Source organism: Lolium rigidum, chromosome 3 (assembly GCF_022539505.1).
Source record: "Lolium rigidum isolate FL_2022 chromosome 3, APGP_CSIRO_Lrig_0.1, whole genome shotgun sequence".
NCBI lineage: Eukaryota > Viridiplantae > Streptophyta > Magnoliopsida > Poales > Poaceae > Lolium > Lolium rigidum.
In genome coordinates, this window is record NC_061510.1 from 967,595 (window position 1) to 975,956 (window position 8,362).

The following is an 8,362-nucleotide window of genomic DNA, read 5'->3' on the forward strand; positions in this document are numbered from 1 at the left end:
GTAAAGGTTTAATATCATTAAACACTTCACATGAGACCTAAATGATCAGAGTCTCTACCTCATTTTGATTTGTTCATGACAAGATTTAAATGAGAGAAATACTCTCATAAGATTTATTAATAGTTTTGGACAATATCTTTGACTAGAAATAGCCATAAAGTCCTTTAATTAAACTAGGCCATGATCATTCAAGGGAAGCATGGCATATTTTTGCAGAAACAATTAGTGTAAGTGAAATGTGAATTATAGGAGTTGGAATCAACCCAAAAGCATTTTTGGTTGATTTTAAATAATTATTTGAAGGTGAAAAAGGCCCTGCCTTGTTATTTTTATCACATTATTTATACAAACAATTCAAGGGTGAGACCAATGTAGTATTGTAGATAATTTATCAAGGTTTCCAAATATATAAAATTTATTCAATTTGGTTTGGTAGATTTTATTCTATTTAATTTTCAAAACAGCATCTGAGAAACAATAATTAAATTCGAAATTCCTTTGTTTGAATTTTGTGGGCTTGGCGGGAAAATAAACGGGCCAGGGAGAGATAGAACAAGTTGGGCCGGCCCAGCTATGCCAACGGTGCACACGGGCCGCTCGACAGGGAGGGCCCCAACCGTCGCCGAGTTTTAAAACCCGAGCGGTACGCGAAGCATGAGCCGTTGGATTAGAACTAGATCGAGCGGCGCAGGAGGGTCGTCGTCTCCGGCGAGAACCAGGGTTACGGGCGGCGGCAGTGGGGGGTCGGAGAGTCACCTGGGCTCCGGCGAGGCTGGTCGTCGATGCAGGGTGACGTTGCGGACGATGAGGAAGCGACTGGTACAGACGGCGGCTCGAATGGTGGTCGGATTGGATGGCTTCCTTCTCAGCACCGCCGCGGGCTCCGGCGAGAAATTTGACGGCTGCGGGCGGCAATGTGGAGGGGCAGGAGGTCGAGAGGGCTCATAAGAGAGTGGGGAGTGGAGAGGTGTGAAGAGATCATCCGGGGATGCCTCCTTTTATAGCGGCGCGTGGTGGCCGAGGCGGAGCGGGGCAGGCGATGGTGGCGACGGCGCTACAGGGGCTCGGAGGCGTGGGCGATGACGCAGGGACGTTCCTGGCGTCATGAGGAGTACGACAGGCATGGCGGTGAGACAGGGGGTAGACGGGAGCAGGCGGGCAACGTCACCGTGTACTGGCGGACGCTGCGCGGACGGTCGTCGTCCGTGACGACGGCGACAGTGCTCCGGCGAGGCGTGGGCGATGTCCGAGGGCTAGCCGAGGTCAAGAGGAGCAGGTGGGTGGAAGGAGAGGGCGAGGGAGGGCTGTGTCAACGGGACGCGTGCGTGTACCGGCTCTGTCCGTGGCGCGTCCATGCACGCTCCGGCGCGTCCCGGCACGTCCGGGCACGGCATGTTCGCGGGCATTGTCGACGCCGTCTTGGTCCAGGGCTTGCACGAGCGTGACCAGGGCGTGATGGAGAGTCTCCAGGACATGATGAGGCATACTGGATTTGACCAGAGAGGAGGTGAGCAAGTGGTGTGTCATGCCATGCACGGCATGACCAAATTCTTGAATAATTGGTCCAAGCAATCGTGTCTCTGGTACTGGTGTGATGCACAGGGTTGCTAGAGGTACTGAGGATGACATATGATGAAGGTTTGAGACATTGGTCCATTGGATTATGCAATGTATGGAGTAGGTAGAACTATGCACACAAGGTGTTTGTGTTAATGGCCGAAAGAGAAAAGTTTTTAAATTTTGCAAAAATATTTGGTGGAGTTGATTCAAATAATGTTTAGAGCACAATGGTGGTGGTGGTGGTCAAATTTGAAGTGGTTTGTGAAATTTCAAAATGGGGATGATCTTCTCTTTGTTTCAATGTTGCCACTTGTCACTCTCATACTGGTCAACCTAGTCAATTCTGACCTTGGTGGTCAACATGAAAGTTACTCACCTTGACATGGTCTTGGATGACATGGCTTTGGTTTACCAAGTTTAGTTTGAAGAAAAGTCAAAACCAGGGGTTAAAGTGGGGAACATTTTATCATGTGGCCAAATGACCATTAGTGCATGTGAGCTCATATTTCATTCAAATTTGATTTGATTTGAGTTTGTTTGATTCCAAAGGTGTTTATATGTGTTTAGTAACCAAACACAACCAATGGTGCAAGCCATAATGGGCTAGGTTCAAGATTTGTAAAAATGGCCATACCCACATATGTGTATTGGAAAATCTTCTTATTTTCTATTTGATTAGGTTTTTCTTGATCTCCTTGATGTGGTTGAGGTTTAATATGATATAAGAAAACAACCCAAGCTATGAGAACAAGTTTGATGGTCTTTGGCTCAAATTTGTATTTTTGGCCATATGCACAAATGTGCATTTCATGTTTTTATTTCCATTTCTTGATTTATGATCCAAGGTCATGGTTTAGGGTTTATTTAATGTTAGATTGAGTTTGTGAAAGCTTTCAAACCATTTTGGCAAGTTAGAGGTGCTTAGGTCAAGTTTTGGAAAAATGGCTATGTGCCACATATGCTCCTATGCATAGGTTTCATTTATTCTTATTTATTTTTATTTCACCTTGGTTTTGGTTGGGGAGGTACTTGATTAGTTTGGTTGAGGTTTCCAAAGCATCTAATCAAGTAGAAATGTCTAGGTAAGAGTCTTACCAAAATAGTCATAGGCACCTAGGCCCTTTTCCTAATTAATTTCATTTCTTTTTATTTGGTGTGTAAAGGATGGTGAGAAGGGAGTGAGGTTTAGGGTTTAGTGGAGTATATCAATGGTTCACCATTGTTTTAAAAGTAAGAATGGTATAGGTCAAGATTTGCATACTAGGGTTATATGCCCACATATGCCCTTTTTTTATTTTAGTTCTCTCTTATTTGATACTATTTAGTTTTGAGAAGACTAGGGTTTAGGATTTTGGGAATTAGGTTCAAGGCAATAAATAAACAATCATGGCAATATCACAACATGTAAGCATGCTCACTAGGTACCAACTGAATTTAATAAAAGTTTTTGTTGGTTCTCATTTTTGGAAAAAAGGAAATTCATTGTCTCTTTGTTTTAAATTTTTGGGATGTTACACCATGCTATAATTGTATTAACTGAAACATTGATACATGTGTGATATGTAAACAAACAAAGAGTCCCTAGTAAGCCTCTTAACTAGCTTGTTGATTAATAGATGATTAGTTTCATAATCATGAACATTGGATGTTATTAATAACAAGGTTATATCATTGTATGAATGATGTAATGGACACACCCAATTAAGCGTAGCATAAGATCACGTCATTAAGTTATTTGCTATAAGCTTTCAATACATAGTTACCTAGTCCTTATGACCATGGGATCATGTAAATCACTTATACCGGAAAGGTACTTTGATTACATCAAACGCCACCTGCGTAAATGGGTGGTTATAAAGGTGGGATTAAGTATCCGGAAAGTATGAGTTGAGGCATATGGATCAATAGTGGGATTTGTCCATCCCGATGACGGATAGATATACTCGGGCCCTCTCGGTGGAATGTCGTCTAATGTCTTGCAAGCATATGAATAAGTTCATAAGAGACTACATAACACGGTACGAGTAAAGAGTACTTGTCGGAGACGAGGTTGAACAAGGTATAGTGTGATACCGATGATCAAACCTCGGACAAGTAAAATATCGCGTGACAAAGGGAATTGGTATCGTATGTGAATGGTTCATTCGATCACTAAAGTCATCGTTGAATATGTGGGAGCCATTATGGATCTCCGGATCCCGCTATTGGTTATTGGTCGAGTGAGTACTCAACCATGTCCGCATAGTTCGCGAACCGTAGGGTGACACACTTAAAGTTGGATGTTGAAATGGTAGAACTTGAATATGGAATGGAGTTCGAATATTTGTTCGGAGTCCCGGATGTGATCCTGGACATCACGAGGAGTTCCGGAATGGTCCGGAGAATAAGATTCATATATAGGATGTCATTTTATGTGAATAAAATGATGCGGAAGGTTCTATGGAAGGTTCTAGAAGGTTCTAGAAAAGTCCGGAAGAAACCACCAAGGAAGGTGGAGTCCACATGGGACTCCACCTCCATGGCCGGCCAACCCTAGTGGGGGAGGAGTCCCAAGTGGACTCCCCCTTAGGGGGCCGGCCACCCCCCCTATGGGCTCGTTTGGTTGACCCCGTTCCGCTCGGGTTCCCTGGCTTTTCCCCCGCCGGATAATCCCCGGGCAGAATTACCCTAGGTAACCCTACCTGATCGTTTGGACACCCAGCATCCCGCCGATCCGCGTCCGTTCCACGTCGAACCCGGGGAACCCGTTCCACCACCAGCGAGGCGCGGAACAGAATCCGCGAGGCGACGCGAGAGGCGACTCCAAGGGCGACCGGCGACGGCGACAGAACCACCGCACCTCCCATCCCCTTCCCACCTTCGGCGACCGGAGCAGGGGCCTCCCAGCCCCGGCCCTACGCCCCCTCCCACCCACCTCTGGCGCCTCCCATCTCCGACCGCCTCCTCGAAACCGAGTATGTCTCGTCTCGCGACGGAGAAGGCGGCGGGCAGAGATGCGACGCCTCCAACATTCTTCCTCCACCGGCGACCGGAGCAGGGGGCTACCGAGTGCATCGCCTCCAAGTCCCTCTCCTCTCTCGGATTTCCCCTCTCTAGCGGCGGTTGTCCCAAGATCTGCTCCGCCCAGATCCCTGTCCTTCCGGCGACAAGGACGGTCGGCGGTCCCGATATTCAGATCTACCCATCCTCTTGCTCTCTTCTTTGAGGTCAGCATCACTGATATTGATTTTGGTTGCAGGCGACAGATCCTGGAGTACACCAAGTCTTGGAGATGAACAACGCTAGCTTGGGCAATTTGCTCTCTTCCACTTCCCTACTGTATTATTTTCTTTGATACGAAATCTTGCATCTGTTGTTCGGCTAGTGAGTAGAGAAGCAACATTCTGATTGGTAGTTTTAACGACTGTTACGATTTTAATGCTTGATTTTTGGGCCATCAATGGAATCGTGGATGATATATGCGAAATAGCAGCGGCAAGGCTGAGATCATCAGGCCGATGCATTGTTTTCTATGGTACTCACATTTAATTGATGGATTTGATTCTATCTGGTTTGGTGAAATTTAGATAAACACCGGGTTCATAACTTCATGTACTGGATGTTTGTAGCCTGACTAATTGAATTAGTAATTTGGTTAATGGATAGGCTTACGTGAGCTTAATTAAATCCCTGCCATGGAAAAACATAAGGTGCGTAGTGTATATTGTTCCTCCTCCTCAGCTAGTTGTCTACTTAGTTCTATCTTCTTATCTAGTAGTTGATAAGCCAGTTGCTGTTCTTGGTACACACAAGGGTACCATGATTTCTGCTCTAACAGATGGCTCTTTTAGTTACCTTGCATTAGCATTCAGCAGCATATTTAGAATTATACAGTGATAAACACAAACTATAAATGTAAAGTTGTTCAATTGTTCATTTTAAAACAGTTGTTCCCTTGGAAGGGCTTCTTATCTAGTAGTTGATAAGATTAGTTATAAATGGGTTCTGGTAGTTGTGATGCTAGTAGACTATACCGGTAGTTCTAGAGTTTAGGATTGAAGAATGAAGTTTTGTTGAGCTAGTTTTTATCCGTGCATTTAATTATTAGCTCCCTGCATTATGTGTATTAGTGTATAGGATTCACAGGGCACCCATCACTCTTTCCCAGATATGTCTATGTCACGAATAGGAATTGTTCAGTGGTAAGTACATATATTATCAAGTGAACACTTTCCTTAATTTTAGCATAACATCAATCAAATAATTTGCATAAATCGATCAATTATCTGGATGAATTAGCTCTTACAAAATCTTTATTTTTCCTGTGGGATTTATGCTCATAATTCCTGGGATTTGATCTATATGCTTGATGGATTCATGGAAGTTGCTTAGATAATAGTATCTATTTTGGACAGGAATACAACATTTGGCAGTGATATCAGTACTATATGCCATCTTGCATGTTTTGGTCATTTCTGTGATGGCTGTAGATGTTGGCAGCATATATTTACATCAGAGTTTAGGGTGAGATCCCATTGATTCATTTTCTTATATCTTCAAACTTCTACTCATGTTGTTGCACACTGTACTTGCATCCGATGTTGGGGTTCTACAGTATATGCTAGATTTAAACATGTATGATGATGTCATCTTAGCGAGGGGTCTTCTTTTATTCCAACTGACCAAATGAAATTAACATGTAGTCTCCTTTGCAGCGATGGATTTTCTTGTTCTTTTTGCGCTTGTAAAATATCCATCTGTGGTTGAGTCAAGAGACCTGACAGGGACATGTTATATTGTTCTACTCATTTCTTGTGTTTTACTAGTTCTGAATGTTGATATATATATGGTTGTGAAGATGAAGCAGGAAGAAGACAACGGTGGAGGGTAACCTAGGGGACAGAGCCTGCGGTTGGTCGTGGCGGTCGAAGCAGCGACGGCGCCACGAGGCACGGAGTTCCCACGCATGGTCGAGGGCTCGAGGCGACCGGAGCTGGATCTGATTGCGACGAGGGACCGTGCTGGATCACGCTTTGTTAGGCTAGATCGTGTGTAGGTATCGTGATCGCTGCTCCGACTGCGAGTGGAGCAACATCGGATTGCGGGGGAGCGGCGGATGGCGGGGAGGACGAAGACGGAGACAAGAAGATTTGAGTTTGAATTTCAAAATTGCAGGCCTAGTTTGAAAGATTTTCAATGCGTTAAGTAGTATTTTCAAAAACTTACTTGTATTGTGGCTGTGTCAGCTAATTCCAGACGAAGAGAATACTACAAGATATGTGTGCATGCATCCATAATCCTTGTTTGAATTATTTCTATTTTTAATCTACTTTTGATTTTGTAGAATTGATATTTACTCAGCTTTTGTAAAAAAACTCTGATTATCTCTGAAAAATTATGGATTCATAAATGTTTTTGTTTGTTGTATTTGGGTGACAATCTCATTTGTAGGCAACAACGGATTCCTCCACGGCCCCACTCCTTCCCACGCTCCTGCCAACCAAACGGCAGCCTACGTTTTCCCTGTACGGAAGGGTATCCCGTGTGCGCCCTAAAATTCCCTATGGGGAAGCGCTAGCCTGGTTTTTCCACCCCTGATTACCAAACAAGCCCTATGGAAGGTGGAATTCCCACCTCTAGTGGGAGGGAAGGTTTCCCACCATATGGAAGGTTTTGGGTTCGGGTCTTATTCGAAGACTTGTAGTCCAACACTTGGGGCTTCCACCTATATATAGAGGGCCAAGGGGAGGGGGCCGGCCACACCAAAGCCATAAGCTTGGCCGCCCCCCATAGTGGCCGGCCACCCCCTCTCCCCAAACCCTAGCGCCCCGCTCCTCCACCATATCCCGCACGCTTAGCGAAGCTCCGCCGGATTTCTCCACCGCCACCGACACCACGCCGTCGTGCTGTCGGATTCAAGAGGAGCTACTACTTCCGCTGCCCGCTGGAACGGGGAGGTGGACGTCGTCTTCATCAACAACCGAACGTGTGACCGAGTATGGAGGTGCTGCCCGTTCGTGGCGCCGGAACCGATCGTGATCAAGATCTTCTACGCGCTTTTGCAAGCGGCAAGTGAACGTCTACCGCAGCAACAAGAGCCTCCTCTTGTAGGCTTTGGAATCTCTTCAAGGGTGAGTCTCGATAATCCCCTCGTTGCTACCGTCTTCTAGATTGCATCTTGGCTTGGATTGCGTGTTCGCCGTAGGAAAATTTTTGTTTTCTATGCTACGTTATCCTACAGTGGTATCAGAGCCGTGTCTATGCATAGATGGTTGCACGAGTAGAACACAATGGTTTGTGGGCGTTGATGCTCTTGTTATCTTTAGTTGAGTACTTTGCATCTTTGTGGCATAGTGGGATGAAGCGGCTCGGGCTAACTTTACATGACCGCGTTCATGAGATTTGCTCCACGCTTGACATGCAACTTGTATTGCATAAGTGGCTTTGCGGGTGTCTGTCTCTCCTACTATAGTGAAGATTCAATTTACTCTTCTATTGACAACACTAGTATCACCGTTGTGGTTCATGTTCGTAGGTAGATTGGATCTTGCTCGAAAACCCTAAACCACGTAAAATATGCAAACCAAATTAGAGAACGTCTAACTTGTTTTTGCAGGGTTTGGTGATGTGATATGGCCATAATGTGATGATGAATATGTATGAGATGATCATTATTGTATTGTGGCAACCGGCAGAGCCTTATGGTTGTCTTTAAATTTCATGTTGAGTAGTATTTCAAAGTAGTTGTAATAGTTGCTACATGGAGGACGATCATGAAGACGGCGCCATTGACCTTGGTGCTTCGCCGACGATGATGGAGATC

The 8,362-nt window shown here is 45.1% G+C and overlaps 1 long non-coding RNA gene across 1 annotated transcript; it reads left to right on the forward strand.

Moving 5' to 3' along the window:
• Positions 1–4,476: 4,476 nt before the first annotated feature.
• On the forward strand, positions 4,477–6,851 carry LOC124701081. The gene is made up of 2 exons (XR_007001913.1): positions 4,477–6,063; positions 6,398–6,851. It is a non-coding gene; the product is annotated as an uncharacterized LOC124701081 (long non-coding RNA).
• Positions 6,852–8,362: the final 1,511 nt, after the last annotated feature.